The sequence below is a fragment of the Papio anubis genome, chromosome 14 (genome assembly GCF_008728515.1).
Source record: "Papio anubis isolate 15944 chromosome 14, Panubis1.0, whole genome shotgun sequence".
Taxonomy (NCBI): Eukaryota; Metazoa; Chordata; class Mammalia; order Primates; family Cercopithecidae; genus Papio; species Papio anubis.
This window is the reverse complement of record NC_044989.1, coordinates 29,932,931-29,949,645: the sequence shown is the minus strand read 5'-3', so window position 1 is coordinate 29,949,645 and position 16,715 is coordinate 29,932,931. Positions and strand designations below refer to the sequence as shown.

General features: G+C 41.7%; 1 long non-coding RNA gene across 1 annotated transcript; it reads left to right on the top strand.

Annotated features, from left to right (window-relative positions):
• The first annotated feature begins 4,856 nt into the window (after positions 1-4,856).
• On the top strand, positions 4,857-16,211 carry LOC103876827. The gene is made up of 3 exons (XR_002516585.2): positions 4,857-5,193; positions 14,732-14,813; positions 15,970-16,211. It is a non-coding gene; the product is annotated as an uncharacterized LOC103876827 (long non-coding RNA).
• The last annotated feature ends 504 nt before the right edge of the window (positions 16,212-16,715 follow it).

Below are 16,715 nucleotides of genomic sequence, written 5' to 3'. Positions count from 1 at the left end.
AGAAATTTAGCTAGACTAATTCATTTCTTTTAAAGTTTAATTACACTTTTTTTTTTTTTTTTAACACAAAGACGTTAAAGTCTTAAGAACTTCAATTTCAAGTTTTCCAAAACCTGGGTTTTCAGGATCAGAAGCTCACTATTGGAAAATTGAATACTGTATGCAAATCTTTATTGAATGTCAATTAAATGAGTCTGTTAAACGTATATTGGTGATAAGACTGAGTGAATTAGGAGTTCTATCAAGATACCTTTACATCCTTACTGTAATTCTGAATTTTAACTGGTACCATCTCAATAAGCTTTGATCTGGGATTTTATCCTACGGAGTTCATAGGAAGCTCTTTGTTTTGATGAAGGTTGTAGTCGTATCAGTAAGCGGAGAAGTGGCTCATGGCTAGCATATTTTTTATCTCTGTGGGTGTGTTCTCTGGCTCCAATGGACTTTGAAGAATGAGCAAATGGATGGCTTCTTGGGGAGAGAGAGAAAGAGATACAGAATTTCAAAGATACAAAGATAATAAGTACACGATGGATGGAATCACAGATCAATGTTTGTTTATGTAATTCTAAATAGGCTTCTCCTTCTCCGGCGCCATGGCCGTTGTGTTCCACCGTGTTCCTGGGAAGCCTCGTGTCACCTAACATGTACCAGGAAAAGAGGGTTAACTGTGTCCACTGTAACAGCTCTGTTTCACTAGTAAAGCTTAGGTCAGTTAGAATTCTACAGAAAGACTTCAAGCAGGGCTGAGTTTTGTCTTTTGTGGACTGGCTATCTGAATTTCAAGATGAACACACCACAAATAACAAATAACAAGCAGTGGCTTTTGGCGATGCTACATGGTAGTGTAGTACACTGGCAGCCTTGTTTAATTTCTATTCTTTTCTTTGCATTTTCTCAGAGCAGTGCTATTATCATTGTGTTTATTTCCTAGAAAACATTGAGAAATATTAGGGTTTTCTTTTTTTTTTTTTAATCCAGTTTGAGTGACATATCTTGAATATAGAATAGATGTATGTGAAGTATTTTGTGTGAACGAGCTGAAAAGGAAGACAAAGGGTAAGAAAGCTTAGGGAAAGGGAAGGAAGTGGTTGGAGAACTTTTTACAGTTTCTGAAGACAAGAGGACCTTTTTTGTAAGCAAAAAAAAAGTATCAAGAAGTATTTAGTTAGCTCTGTTCTTCATGAAGTAATGCTTTATGCTCCCAAATAAATCACAACAGCATCATAACAATAATGATAGTAGTGGTATAGTGTTTATTATGTGCTCCTCAGTATTCTAAATATTTGTTACCCACATTGATTTATGTAATCCTCACAACAACTGTATGGAGTGGATCTATTATTAAGCCCATCTTAGATACAGATGAAAAATCTGAGTAATAGAAGGGTTGAATAATCTGTCTATAACTGAGTACCCCCATTTTTCAAAGAGAAAGGGAATTAGTTATTTTTTAAATTATTATTTTCTTCTTTTTTCTTTCCTCCTTTTCCCCTGTTCCCCACTTCCTACTTATCTGTTTAGAAATGCAGTTATCACCTTTACCTTCCCTTCACTAGACACTCCCTACACAGCAAGCTTGTCTAAGTGTGTGCTTACTTAGAAGCTCCAGAGCTTCTGCCACTAGGAGATTGTCTCAGGAGACAACAGTCTGTTTACATTTACAACCTGAAAGTATGCCCAAGACAGAACTCTCTGAACCCGGACAGTATCTCAGACAATGGCCACTTTACAACCTAACTCTGCCTGCGATAGCACCAGCCTGACTTCTTGGTAGATAGAAGGCACAAATGCCAGTCACACAGAACCCCACCTGCTCGCTTCTTCTCCTGCATGCTGCTCATCCCAAGTCCCCTGCTTTCTGCCCCAAACGCGAAGCAATACCCTTAAAGGCAGGAGCCTGTACTTATTCCCCTAAGCTCACTTTGGAATGAAAAGTCACTTTCTTTATAGCAGACCTTGCTCTTGTTCACTGAATTCGGCAAGCAGCAAGTGACTGAACCTGTGGTTCGGTTACATGTCCATGGCACACAGTAAACAGTGGTGCCTAATATTAACACTCAAACAGGATGGCTCCAGAGCCCATCCTCTTGACTACTGCTCTATACTACTTGATTGACAATTTTTCCTTTTCTACAGAACTTTATGTTCTAGAAATACTTAACATTCCCATGATCTCACATGGATGTATAGACAGTAGGGGGACTTTTGCTGAATCTCAGAGACTGCAGATCTCACAGAGCAAGTACATGGAAAGGATGAAATACAAACTCAAATATTCTCAAATGGAGACATGATCATTCTCCTAGTCCACAGTTATCTCCCTAAAGGGCAGCAAAACTCTAAGCCAGCAATTCCACTTCTTGAAACTTAGTGTATGAAACATTTATACCAGGGTACAAAAATATATACAAAGGAAAGTTCATTAAAGTCCTCTTTGTAATACCAAAAAAGCTGGTAATGATCTAAATGTCTATCAGTAAGTAAATGATTCAATAATTATAATACAGATATACTATGATATTTTGTGTTGTAAGATGTGTTTATATGTGCTAACATAGAATGGTGTTTGTGTAATATTTTTAAAGAGAAAAGAGCAAGTTAAAAGGAGAATTAAAGCCATTATTTAAAAAATCTTGGTTATAGGTCAGACAAGGTGGCTCACACCTGTAATCCCAGCACTTTGGGAGATTGAGGTGTGTGGATCGCTTGAGCCCAGGAGTTCAAGACCAGCCTGAGCAACATGGTAAAACCCCATCTCTGCAAAAAATACACAAATTAGCCGGGCATGGTGGTGTGTACCTGTGGTCCCAGCTGTTGGGAAGGCTGAGGTGGGAGGAACGTTTCAGCCCAGAAGTTGAGCCATGATCATGTCACCGCACTCTGTGGGTGACAGAACAAGACCTTGTCTCAAAAATTAAATTAAATTAAATTAAAAAATAAATAAAAATCTTGGTTATATGAGGAGAAAAAACACACTTGTGTTTTTATTCTTTCAATAATTGTTATTAGAGCACTTCCTATGTACCAAGCACTGCTTTAGAAACTGGGGGTGCCATGCTAAGACCAAGTCCTTGCCCCTCATGGTGGTGGACTGTAGCGAGAGAGAAACTGAAAAAGTAAATAACTGAATACTTGCAGATGATTGCAGATGCCTTGAAGAAAACTAGGCAGTGGAGTTGGGGTAGGGTGGCTGTTTGAGATTGCGTGGGAAGGAATATTTGAGAAGGGACAGTGTGTGCAGATGGTAGAAAAGAGCATCCCAGACAGAGGGGATGGGAAATTGGAGGTCCCTGAGTGGAAGGAGCTCACATGGCTTGGGAAGGCTTGTGGGGCATAGGCAATGAAAGGAAGGAGATTGAAAGTGGGGCAGATGCCAGATTTTGTAGGACTAAGGGGGTCGAGTTCTATTCCAAGTGTAATAGAAAGACAATGCCCATAGGCCAAAGCTCATTTTCATTTTGTGTTTTAAAACAGCCCCTCTGGTTCTTCTAGAAGCATGGAGATCAGTCCAGAAGTGGATGCGGAGATCTAGGTGAGAGTAGATGGGGCTTACACCAGGGCCGCGGTGTAAGGGCATGGGGAGAAATGATGACATATGGGGTATATAACATGTTCCAGTAGACAGGACTTATGCATCGGACGTGGGATGTGAGGGAAAGAAAGGGATCAGAGCTGACCCTTAGGTTTTAGCCTGAGTAATGAAATGAATATTGGAGCCCTTTAGTGAGAGGGAAGCACAGGGGCCTCAAGGAATGGCTTTGGCAAGTGGGCGTAGGGTGAGGAGAGTCAGGAGTCCTATTTTGGACTTGTTGAATTTGAGCGGTGTGTTTGGAATAGGAGGAGAGGTTTCCTAGAGGTGGTTGTGTATTCCTATGTATGTGTTAGCTCTCTGGAGTTGACTGGAATGGGAGACAGGTCAAGTGAAACTTACCCTTTTCCTCCGTAAGCTTCAGGTTCTTCTAAAAAACATTATTTTTTTTTACAATAAACATCTGTTTCTTTTATAATTTTTAAAGTTCAAAAGAAAAAATTTGTATATGGGTTTGTGTAAAATAGGAAGTTTTGGAAAGAAACATACTGTGAGCAATGAGCACCCTTAAGCAGTTTATACACTTATGTATCAATTGGCTTTTTATTTTGTTAAAAAATATATATTTTTTGAGATAGAGTCTTGCTCTGTCACCCAGATTGGAGTGCTCACTGCGACCTCCACTCCCCCCGCACCCCCGCCGCCCAGGTTCCAGGAATTCTCATGCCTCAGGCTGCGGAGTAGCTGAGACTACAGGCGTCAGCACCATGCCCAACTAATTTTTTTGTATTTTTAGTAGAGCCAGGGTTTCACCATGTTCACCAGGCTGGTCTCGAACTCCTGACCTCAAGTGATCCTCCTACCTTGGCCTCCCAAAGTACTGGGATTACGGGCATGAGCCGCTGTGCCCAGCCTGATTGACTTTTTAAAAAGCCTGTAAACCCTTTGTAGTTTTCAAAAAGAAGTCAATAAAGTAAGGGCAGGTTATAATCTCTGCACCATCTCTGTTTTCAAGCAGGAACCCAAGGACACTGGTCTCCTTCCTATACCCCTAGTTCTTGGTAGCCTTCCTCCCTTGTCCGTTTTGTTTCTCCCCTTCTGTGCCTGGTACGTCACTATACCCTGGGATTAATCACTGCACTGTCCATAAGAAAGATTCATTCCCATTTATTGGTTAATAGGGTCAAAGGAAATCCTTTCTCTTTGGCAGTAGAGACCACATCCTCAAATTTGAAATCTTAACAAATTAAGTTTGTGGCAACACAGAACCGAAAGGACTTGGAAATAATGTAGCCCATCTCTCTCACTTTACAGACGAGGAACCCATGGCTTTGTGAGGAGTGATTAATCGTCGCAATCCCGGGTGTGATGCTAGGGTGACAGTGAAGTCTAAAGGAGCAGGTTGCCCTTTGTGACTTGTCAGATGCCCGTCTCTCAGTCAGCTCAGGCGCCTCAAGAAGCAGATGCCAAGATGGGATTAGATGTACCAAAGACGACATGGAGGAAGCCCCTGGGAAGGAAAGAGGGACGTGAACCACAGTAGGCCAAAGAGCCAACCGCCCGCGATGTAGATCTGACACCTGTGGAAGGAGAGAGGGAGGGAAGGAGGACTGGGTAGGAAGAGCTTCGGACAATGGGGCAACCCCAGAAGAAGGCAGCCTGTGAGCAGAATCCCACATCAGGCAGAAATCGCACCCGGTGCATGCTCAGGCATGGGGTGTGAGGGTGTGAGTGCCGGGGACAGTGTGGCTCTGTGGCAGGTCTGTGCGGGAAGCTGTGCTCCCTGCAGCTGGTTCTTTTGGAGGGAGGTCTGAGGCCACCACACTCCCTCTCTACTTCCTGTACCCATCTTCTCACTGCTGCATCCTCCACTGTGGGTCTGTTCCTATTATCCCCTTTCTATAGTTGCCTGATGCTGTGACCATGTTACACTCCTGGCCACTCTGCAGAGCTGCCCACTGACCTGTGTTTTGCACCCATTCTTTGCATGGCTCCTGGAGAACTTCTGCTCAGCTTTCAGGGCTTTTGTTTGTTCTTTCTTTTTTAAAAATAAATTTTTAAAAATTTGAGATGGGGGTCTCACTTTGTTGCACGGGCTGGTCTCCAACTCCTAGGCTTAAGTGATCCTCCTGCCTCGGCCTCCCAAAGTGCTGAGATTCAAGGAGTGATCCACTGTGCCTGGCCCAGACTTTTGTTCTTGATATAACTAGTCAAATTTAGAATTTCACATTTTTTGTTTTTATATATAATGGTATTTTTCTCACTACTGAAACCATCCAATATATTCATGGCACTTGCCTTCAGGGCATGTTCAAAGCTGTGTGCTTGTTCTAAAAATGTTCAGCCGAATCAAATGTACCCACCATCCATATATATGCCCATCCGTCCATCTGTCTCTATTTCACTCTGTTTCTACCTTTCTGTTTCTTCAAGCCTACTGTTGGCTCAATGTCTTACCCTTGTATGTAGTGTTGGAACACAAACTCCTATGTCTGGGGACACATTCTTTTCCACATTTTCACTATTGTCACAAATATGACTCTAGAATTTTTAAAGCCTAATGTCTGTGTTGAGAGTATGGGCAAACAGGCAGAGTCTCATACTCTGTTGATGATGATATAAATTGGTACAATATTTGTGGAGAGCAATGGGCAAAATCTATTACATTTTAAAATAGGCAAAAACTGGTCTCACATTTTCTACTTCTAGGAAATGAGACTAGAAATACATTAACACAAATAAATAGTTGTTTTCAGCAACATTTTTAATGTCGAAAGAAAAATACATATATATTTCCACCGTTATAAGAAATGATAAATCGTGACACAGCCATTCAGTAGAATACTGTGTGGCCATTGATAGCAATAAAATACTGATATAGAAAAAATGCCCAAAATATATTGGATAAGAAAAGTATGTTGCAGGACTATGTTTAGTATAATTCCACTTTTGGTTTTAAAAATGTAAATTATATATAAAGGTAGATAGATAATTTAGGTTATGCAAAAAATCAGAGTAGGCCAGGCGCAGTGGCTCACACCTGTAGTCCCAGCACTTTGGAAGGCCAAAGCAGGCAGATTGCTAGGGCCCAGGAGTTCAAGGCCAGCTTGGGCAACACGAGAAAATCCCATCTGTACAAAAGCAAAACAAACAAAACAAAACAAAAATTAACTGGGCATGGTGGCATGAGCCTGTAGTCCCAGCTACTTGGGAGGCTGAGGTGGGAGGATCGCTTGAGCTTGGGAGGTCAAAGGTGCAATGAGCTATAATCGTGATACTGCACTCTAGCCTGGGCCACAGAGCAAGACCCTGTCAAAAAATCCTCCCCAAAACAGAATCAGAGTAAAATATATCAAACCATTAATAGCATTTCTCTAGAGGTGGTGTGTGTATGGGTGAGGGGTATGGGAAGAGGGTGAAGGGAATGAGTATGGTCTGGGTATCTTACAAGAAACTTTTTATATTATAGACTTCTTTAATGCTTATTTTTCAACAAATATATATGTAATATTTTTAAAAAATTAAATTCATCTTGAAAAATTATGGGACAAAATCACGACCAGTTTATGAACATTGATATAGTCAAGATAGAGAACATTTTTCCACAACCACAAGGATGACTCATGTTGACATAGCCACGCCCACTTCCCTCTCACCCTATTCCAGCTTTAATTCCTGGTAACTACTGATCTGGTCTCCATTTCAAAAATGTTATATAAGTGGAACCACACAGTATGTAACCTTTTGGGGATTCGCTTTTCTGTCCACTCACCATAATTCTCTGGCTATTCCTCCAGGCTGTTCATGTATCATCAGTTCATTCCTTTTTGTCTCCTTCCTTCCTTCCCTCCCTCCCTCCCTTCCTTCCTTCCTTCCTTCCTTCCTTCCTTCCTTCCTTCCTTCCTTCCTTCCTTCCTTCCTTCCTTCCTTCCTTCCTCCCTCCCTCCCTCCCTCCCTCCCTCCCTTTCTTTTTTTCTTTTTTTCTTTTTTTTTTGAGAGGGTCTCGCTCTGTCGCCCAGGCTGGAGTGCAGTGGCGCCATCTTGACTCACTGCAACCTCTGCCTCCTGGGTTCAAAAGATTCTCCTATTCCAGCCTCCCAAGTAGCTGGGATTACAGGCGTGGGCCACCGTGTTCATTCCTTTTGGTTGATGAATAGTATTTCATGGTAGGGATGTATCACAGTACATGCAATCATTTGTCATTGATGGCCATCTGTGTTGTTTCCAGTTTTTGTCTCTTATGAATAAAACTGCTTTAAGTACTCATGTATGGGTTTTTTGTGAACATGTTTTGCTACCCCTGTGGGATGTATGCCCACCTATGCAATTGCTGGGTCATACGGTAGCTGTGTGTGTGGTCTTCTAATCCGCAAACCTGGTAAGACTCTCCATTAATTTAGATCTTCTTTCTTTCTTTCATCAGTATTTTGTAGTTCCAGCATACTAGTCTTATGTTTTGTTAAATTTGCACTCTTTAAGCATTTTATTTTTTGAATGATTGTAAATAGTATTTTTTTTTTTTTTTTTTTTGAGATGGAGTCTCACTCTGTCACCCTGGCTAGAGTGCAGTGGCATGATCTCAGGTCACCACAACCTCCGCCTCCTGGGTTCAAGCGATTCTTCTGCCTCAGCCTCCCGAGTATCTGGGATTACAGCACCCACCACCACGCCTGACTAATTTTTTGTATTTTTAGTAGAGATGGGGTTTCACTATGTTGGCCAGGCTGGTCTCGCACTCCTGACCTCAGGTGATCCACCTGCCTCAGCTTCCCAAAATGCTGGGATTACAGGTGTGAGCCACTGCACCTGGCCAGTGTTCTATTTTTAAATTTCAGTTTTTCACGTTTATTGCTAGTATGTAGATGTATTAACAATGACTGTATTGATTTTTGAACACGGAACTAGCTTTGCATCCCTGGAATAAACCTCACTTGTTCATGGCACGTAATTCTTTTTTTATATTGCTGAGTTGTTTTTGCTAACATTTTGGTAATGTTATGTGCATCTATATTCACGAGGGATATTGGTCTGCTGTTTTCTGTTTTTGTACTGTCATTGTTTGGTTTTGGTATCAGGGTATACTAGCTTCATAAAATTATTTGGGAAGTATTCCCTCATCTTCAATTTCTGGAAAAGATTGAATAGAATTGGTGCTAATTTTTTAAACTTTGCATAGAATTCTCCAGTGAAGCCATCTGGGCCTGGAGATTTCTGTTTTGGGAGTTTTAAATTTTTACTTAGTAGTTGTAGGGCTATTCACATCATACATTCCATATTGGGTGAGTTGGGGTAGTTTGCATTTTGTTTGAAGAATTGATCCTTTTCATTTCAGTTGCCAAAGTTATGGATGTAAAATTACTTATCGTATTCTCTTATCATTTTGACATATGCATGGTCTATAGTGATACTGCCTCTTTCACTCTTGATATTTGTATCTTTTCTGTTTTCTGTGTCAGTCTTGCTAGAGACTCGTCCATTTTACTGATCTTTTCAAATAACCAGCTTTCTCTTTTATTGCTTTTTCCTATTGTTTTTTGTTTTCAATTTACTGAATTCTGCTCTTTATTATGGTATTACTTCTACTTGTTTTGGTGTTTGTTTTTCTATCTTCTTTCTCAGTGTTCTTAGGTGTGTAGCTAGATTATTGATTTCAGGCTTTTTCTCTTTTCTATTAGAAGTATTTAGTGCTAAAAAATGTCTCTTCAGTGGCGTTCTAGTGGTGTCCCACAAATTTTGGTATGTTGTATTTTAACTTTTGTTCAGTTCAGTGTATTTTTACAATTTCCCTTGAAACTTTCTCTTGGCCCAGGAGATATTTGAAAGTGTGTTGTTTAGTTTCCAAGTGTTTGGAGATTTTCTGTTTTTCTACTATTGATTTTTAGTTTGATCCCATTGTGATCAGAGAATATACTCTGTATGACTTCAATTGTTTTAAATTTATTAAGTTTTTATTTTTTAAATGACACAGAATATAGTTTTTCTTGGTATGTTCCATTGGCACTTGAAAGGAATGTGTATTCTGCTGTTATTGGATGAAGTGCTCTCTAAATGTCAGTTAGATCTTAGTATTGATGGTGTTGAGTGCTATATCTGTCCTGATTTTTCTGTCTTGTTTCTCTCTGTTATACACTTTTGAGAGAGGTTTAAGTCTCCAACCATAATTGTAGATTTGTCAATTTTTCTTTTTAATTCTATTAGTTTTTGCTTCACATATTTTAGCTCTGTTTGGTGCATAAACAGGATTGCTGTGTCTTCTTGGCTGGACTTACTCTTTTATCATTATGTAATGCTCCTCTCTGTCCCTGGTAACTTTTTTTTGCTTTGAAGTCTACTTTATCTAATGGTAGTATAGCTACTCTTGTATTCTTTTGATTAATGTTTTCATGGTATATTGCTTTCCATTCTTTTACTTTTAAAATCTATATTGTTATATTTGAATTAAATGTCTAGTAGACAACATAGACTTGGATATGTGTTTTAATCTCTCTGCCAACCTCTCTTAGTTTATTAAGACAATTTGAATTTAGTGTAATTATTGCTATGTTAGGACTTAAATATGCTGTTATTTTCCCCCGTATTTGTTTTCTGTGATTTTTATTTTTTAGTTTTTATTTTTTTTCCCATTCCTGTGGGTTACTTGAAAAACTTTAAAAATAATTTGTTTCCTCTAAGTACTTTTGGTTTGATTTTGATTTTTTTGTTTTAAGACAGAGTCTTGCTGTGTTGTCTAAATATAGTCTCAAACTCCTGGGCTCAAGCAGTCCTCGCACCTCAGCCCTTTTAAGTAGCTGGGATTACAAGTGCATGCCACTGTGCTTGGCCCTCAGTTATACTTTTTTGAATGCATGTCTTTGTTAGCTTTTTAAGTTGTTTCTCTAGGTATTTCATTATATGTACATAACTTATTACTGTCCATTGCCAACATTTTACCAGTTCAGATGAAGTGTAGAAACCTTAGTTCTTTTTGCTATCTCCATTTGTAATTGTCTTACATATTTCCTCTTTACAGAGAATAGCATCAGAGAGTGTTATAATTTTTGCTTCAGTGATCAACTAATTTTAAAAACTCAAGAGCAGGAAATATTGTACTTATCCATTTTTTTTGCTTATGTTCTCTTTCTTTCTTCCTATTGTTCCGATATTCTTTTTAAAAACCATTTTATTTTTCTTTTTAGAGAATGTTCTTAGCTATTCTTCCAGTGTAGGTCAGCTAGCAACAACTTTCTTTGGTTTGTTTTCTTTCATTGAGAATGTCTTTATTCCCCCTTCATTCCTAAAGGATATTTTCTCTAGATATAGAATTCTGGGTTGACAAGTCTTTTTTCAACACTTGAAAAATGTTGTGCCACTTTCCTTTTGAACTCTATGGCCTCTTTTGTGAAATCTGTTGTCATTCAGATTGTTTTCCCCTTACACGTAAGATGTCCTTTTTTATTAGAATTCTTTTTTTTTTTTGGTCTTTAGTTTTCAGAAGTTTGACTGTGACATGACTTAGTATAGATTTCTTTGGGTTGATATTGTTTGGAGTTTTCTTGGCTTCTTGAATCTGTAGATTTGCATCTTTTGCCAATTTGGGGAAGTTTTCAGTTATTATATCTTGGAGGACTTTTTCAGCCTGGCCCTTATTTTCCCCTTTTTCCAGGATTCTGATGACACCAGTGTTAGGTTTTTTGTTTTAGTCCCACAGATCCCTAAGGCTCTGTTCTTTTTGTTTGTTTGTTTTGTTTTCAGTTTGTATTATTTTCTGCTCAGATTGAGTAATTTCTGTCTTCAAGTTCACTGGGGTTTTACACTGACTTCTGCTATAAGCTCATCCATTAAATTTTATAAAAATTTCAGTTATTATGATTCCCAGTTCTAAAATTTTCATTGTTTCCTCTTTATGTCTTCTCTTTCTTTACTGTGTGTTTTTATTTGTTTCAAGCATGTTTGTAATTGCTCACTGAAGGATTTTTATGATGGCCACTTTAAACATTTTGTCAGTAATCATCTTTGTCATCTTGGTGTGGCATCTTATTATTTTGAGACAGGTTCTCACTCTGTCACCCAGGCTGGAGCATAGTGGCATGATCATGGGTCACTGCAGCCTCAACCTCCCAAGCTCAAGTGATCCTCCCAACTCAGTATCCCCAGTAACTGGGACCGCAGGCACATATTTCTATACCCAGCTAATTTAATTTTTTTGTAGAGACGGGGGGTCTCTACAAAATTGCATATGCTACCCAGGCTAGTCTTGAATTCCTGAGATCCAGTGATCCTCCCACCTTGGCCTCCCAAAGTGCTAGAGTTGCAGGGGTGAGCCACAGCACCTAGTGGTGGTGGTATCTATTGATTGTCTTTTTCATTTGGTTTTAGATCTTCCTGGCTCTTGGTATGATGAATATTTTTCTATTAGAATTTGTATATTTGGGGTTTTATGTTATAGGATTTTTAATCTTGTTCAAACCTATGTTAGTTGGCTCTAGCAGGTGTTGAATAAAATCTAGTGTGAGCTCAGTGGGGGAAAGGGAAAGTGCGGCCCATTTTGCCAGGTGTGGGGACAGAAGTCCAGATTCTCTACTTTGCCTCCGTTGACACTTATGAGGCAGTGCTCCTCCGTGCTGCTGGGTGGAGGTGGGTGTTCTTGATTCCCTCTGGGCTTACACACCCTGGCTGGGAGGGACAGGAGTGCCACTGCTCCCTACATGGCTTCACTGACACCATGGGAGGAGGTGGTTTGATTTTTACTAGGCAGTGGTATAGGTCTTAACTCTCCACCAGGCCTCCTCCAAGCCCCTAGCCCCTCCCTAGTGGGGAGAGGGAGGGTTGTCTCATTACCACAGGATGGGGGCAGAAGTTGAGGCTCCCCACATGGTCTCCACTGCCACCACATGGCTGGATGGTGGGAGGTAGGAGGGGTCGCTGCCACCTGGTAGAGATGAAACCTCTGGCTCCACACTTGGCCTTCTCTGACACCACCCTGGCAGGGTGCTTGGGGCACCTTGCTACAGCCTGGTGAGGGTGGAGGTTGAGGTGCCCCACTGGCCTTTGCTGGTGAGGGTGGGTATGGGGCCACCGTTGCTGTTGTTGTTTCCTGTAGCATTTGGCTGGAGTCAAGTGGCTGTTGTCTAAAGGTTTTCTCTTTTGCTAGGCTGCCCTTTTCCTGGTCTTTTGCTAAAGAAAGCAGACTTTTGTTGGGGATGTTTTTGTGTGTGCCTTTTGCCATTTCTGAGTTGCCAGCTCCTTTAGCTCCAAGACAAAAAGAAAACTCCAGGGACTCACCATTGTATCATTCCCTGTGACCCAAGGCCCCTAGCCTGTCTGCCTCCTTCCCTCCATCTTCAGATTCTCCTGTTTGTTTTATGTATAATGTCCAGGGTTTTTACTTGTATTTAGAGGGACAAATAGGGAAAAGTATGCCTCTTCCTGGAAGCAGAAGTCCTTGGGTAACACTGAGAAAAGGGCAAACTGTAAGAATAGAATCTAATGTCAGCTCAGCCCTCTGTTTACTCAAGAAGCCCTGCAGGGCCCACAGCAGGGATTGCACCAGAAGATGTGAGGAGGGGGAGCAGGTGGGGCTCCTGTCACAGGCTGGGTTTTTCTGGAAGCAGACTCAGAGATGGAGTTAGCATGTAGGAGCTCCATTACGGAGTGCTTTTGGTATCAAACCTATGGAAGGGAATGCAAGAGGAAAGGAGAGGAAGGGGAAGGGGAGAAAGAAGGGGAAGGCAGGGAAGCAGGATTGTGTAGATGGAGATGCCAAGGCTCCATGGAAGCCACCGCTAACCTACCAGGGCAAGCTGAAGATGGGATGAGCTTCCATAGCTGTCCTAACTTGGGAAGAGAAGGTCAGGCCTTTGTACACCTGTATTGCCAAAGCGCGTGTGTTACCCCGAAAAGGGATGTGACCCTTGGCAAGACAGCCTTCTTTACTGAGGTCATCCCCAGGGGTGGTGATGGCGGAGGCTGGCCTTGCAGCAGCCAGGGGATAAGTCCTTCATTCTGAAGGGTGCTTGTGACATGCCGCGGACCTGCCACGCTTTCCTTTCTTCAGCTAGTGACAGAGAGCTCTGATCACAATGCTTCTCTGTGGCCAGAACTGGGGACTGACGGTTCCCTGTTGATCGTCTATGTCCTTGATGCTGTTCTTGAGGAAGGGGTAAGCCCTGGACATGGAATGCTTTCCCTGGTTATACAGGCTGGTCCCCAGCAATGAGTACAGAGTTCTTACCCTGTTCCCTTCCATCATGTCTGACTCCAGCCACCTTGGCTTCAATTTAATCTCCTCTTTTTTCAAGACAGAGCTGCCACCTTTAAAGACATTATTGTTAACAGTACTAATAAGATGACTATACTTGATTGAGTTATCACTATGTCTCAATCGATTTACGTATTTTATTTTATTGAGTGCTCATAACCACTCTATGTGGTAGGAATTATTATTGCTCATTTTGCATATGAGAAAATGGAGGCTCAGAGAGGTTAAATCACTTGCCCAAAGCCTACAAGTTACTAAGAAGCAGGATCAGAACCAAACTCTTGTGCTTTTCCCACCCTCTAGTGCCGTCTGTATCCTGTTCAGCAGGGTCTCAGCTGGCTTAACAGAGCCATTATCATGTAGCAATACAGCACATTCACTTTGTCCGCTGTGCAAAATGAGACTGCCACATGCAACTTCGGTTTTAAAAAAGAATTTGGAAGAAAATATTTCAAAATATTTACTTTGGTTACCTCTAGACTAGTTAGGGTTACAGATGATTTTGAAAAAACTTTAGCATTTTCTAACAATTTTACAAGAACATGTATTACATATATAAATAGGAAAAAAAAAAAAAACCTTTTAAAAAGGAAAGTAAATAGTGAGACAACAAAATTTGTTCAGAAATGAAGCCAGCTGTCAGTGGGCATGGTGTGAAAGAAAAGCAACAGAGCCTGAGAATAGACATGATTTGTGGACTCTGCCCTCATTTGTTGAAATGATTGCATTTATATACTAGATGTCTCTGAAATGCAGATTCTAAATCCATTTTGTCTAAGTCAGAGTCTATTTTGGATAGACTAGGGAAAGTGCTTATATAAATAAATATTGTAGTAATTCCCTCCTAAAGTTATAATCATACATCTATTTGTACCTTACAGTTTACAAAGCATTGAACGTATACTCTCTAGTTTGATCCTCCCAACAATAATGTGTAAGGCGTTGCTTTCTTTTTTCTACAGATATAAACTCAGCCTGAGATTCCAGAATATTCTGTGTATTGACCACCACAGCAAGAAGAAAAACTCCATGTAGGACTGAAATGTAAGTCTTATGATTGCTCAACTTGGTCTTCTCTCTACCATAACGCCTTTGAATTGAGTTATCTCACAAATAATAATCTCCATGTCTACTTGAAGTGGATTTGTTTATAGGGCATTGCTTTCATTAATTCATTCTGAAGCTGCTGAGCACTAGTGTAAGCCAGGCTTTCTCCCTTGCCTGGGGATGCAGCAGTGAACAAAGCAGACTCGATCCTCCTCTCTTGAGTTTTAGTCTGTAGGCCAGGAGTTGGAGGGTAGGAGAGGAAACTAGAGGAGCAGCGTCATTTCCAATGGGAGTTGAGAATGATGAAGATGAAAAGCATAATGCTGGGGGAGAGAGAGACTTGTTGGTGTGTGGGTGTGGGGCCACTTCAGGAAGGGTCTTCAGGGAGCCTTTCTGAAGAGCTGGCACTGACGCAGTACCTGAAGGAGGAAGCCAGTAACCATTGAGGGGTCAGAGCCTTCTGGTAAGAGGGAACCATAAAAGAAGACAGCCTGAGGCTGTGGGAATGGACTTGGCTTATTTGAGGAAGCAAAGGAAGGTTTGCATGACTAGAGTGGGGGCCCTTGGAGGGTAGTGGACCCTGGCTAGGAATGTGGCCTGTGACTTACTTCCTACCTTAAGAAGTCCTCTTCTCCAGGACCCTTTCTGTGAGCCACAGCCAGTGTGGTCTGGTGGGTTCCAGCCCTAGCTCTCACTCCATCCCAATCTTAGGAAAATGGGTCCCTGCATTCTCAGCTTCAATTTCCCTACCAAGAAGTGCACAGGGTTGTCACTGTCCTCTTCCTACTGAATTCATTTTTTCCCTTCCTCACAAGATGACAAGCTCTGTGAAGACTGTAATGAGGTCACTCCTTTCTGTCTAACTTCTCCACACTCCCAACCCATCCATACACCTACACCCAGAAGCATCCAGGCCACTTTCGTTCAATCATGGCAGATCAACTGATATACAAGCTAGGGATTTAAGAAATACACAGGGGTTGGAATAAGCTGGATTTATCGGCCAGTTGTAAAAACTGGTACTAATATTTATGAGCTACAGAAAGAAAAATAGAGGCCTGTGTAGGCCCTGTAGCCAGCTGCTAGCTCCCAGCCACCCCCACCATCTGGGCCTGGAGACAGAACCCACTCTCCAGTACTTTCCTGCCCCCAGGGATGACTTGCTGGGAGGATAATGCTATCTTGCCTGGGATTTACCCATCTGAACAGCCCATATTTCACACCTGTGGCTCTCCACTAACTACACCTCCTCTGAAGAATCAGCGAAAGGAAGGAGTCTTGCAGGAGGGGTAGGTGATGTTTGCTCAGCTTCACGCCTAGAGATAAAAGAGCAAGCTTTCCAAAATTCCAGTCTGATCTGTATTCCCCCGCTTCATGCTGGGCTGTACTCCTATCACCCTCAGAAAGAAGTTCCCTGTCCTGACCGGGCGTGGTGGCTCATACCTGTAATCCCAGCGCTTGGGGAGGCCGAGGCAGGAGGATCACGAAGTCAGGAGATGGAGACCGTCCTGGCCAACATGGTGAAATCCCGGCTCTACTAAAAATACAAAAATTAGCTGGACGTGGTGGCGTATGCCTGTAATCCTAGCTACTCGGGAGGCTGAGACAGGAGAATCACTTGAACCGGCGAGTCAGAGGTTGCAGTGAGCCGGGATCGCGCCACTGCACTCCAGCCTGGCGACAGAGAGAGACTACCTCTGAAAAAAATACAAATAAAAAGAAGTCTCCTGTCCTTACACTTTTAAGTCCTGCAAATTCTAGCCTCTGCCTCCCTCAGGGCACCCCCACTCCATGTTCTGTTTCTCTGACTCTGTCTTCTGGCCTCTCTTAGTCCCTGGCATTGGCCATTCTTGCCTCTTCCCTATGGCTGAGAATTCTCTGTGCCTTTCCCCTTGCCTC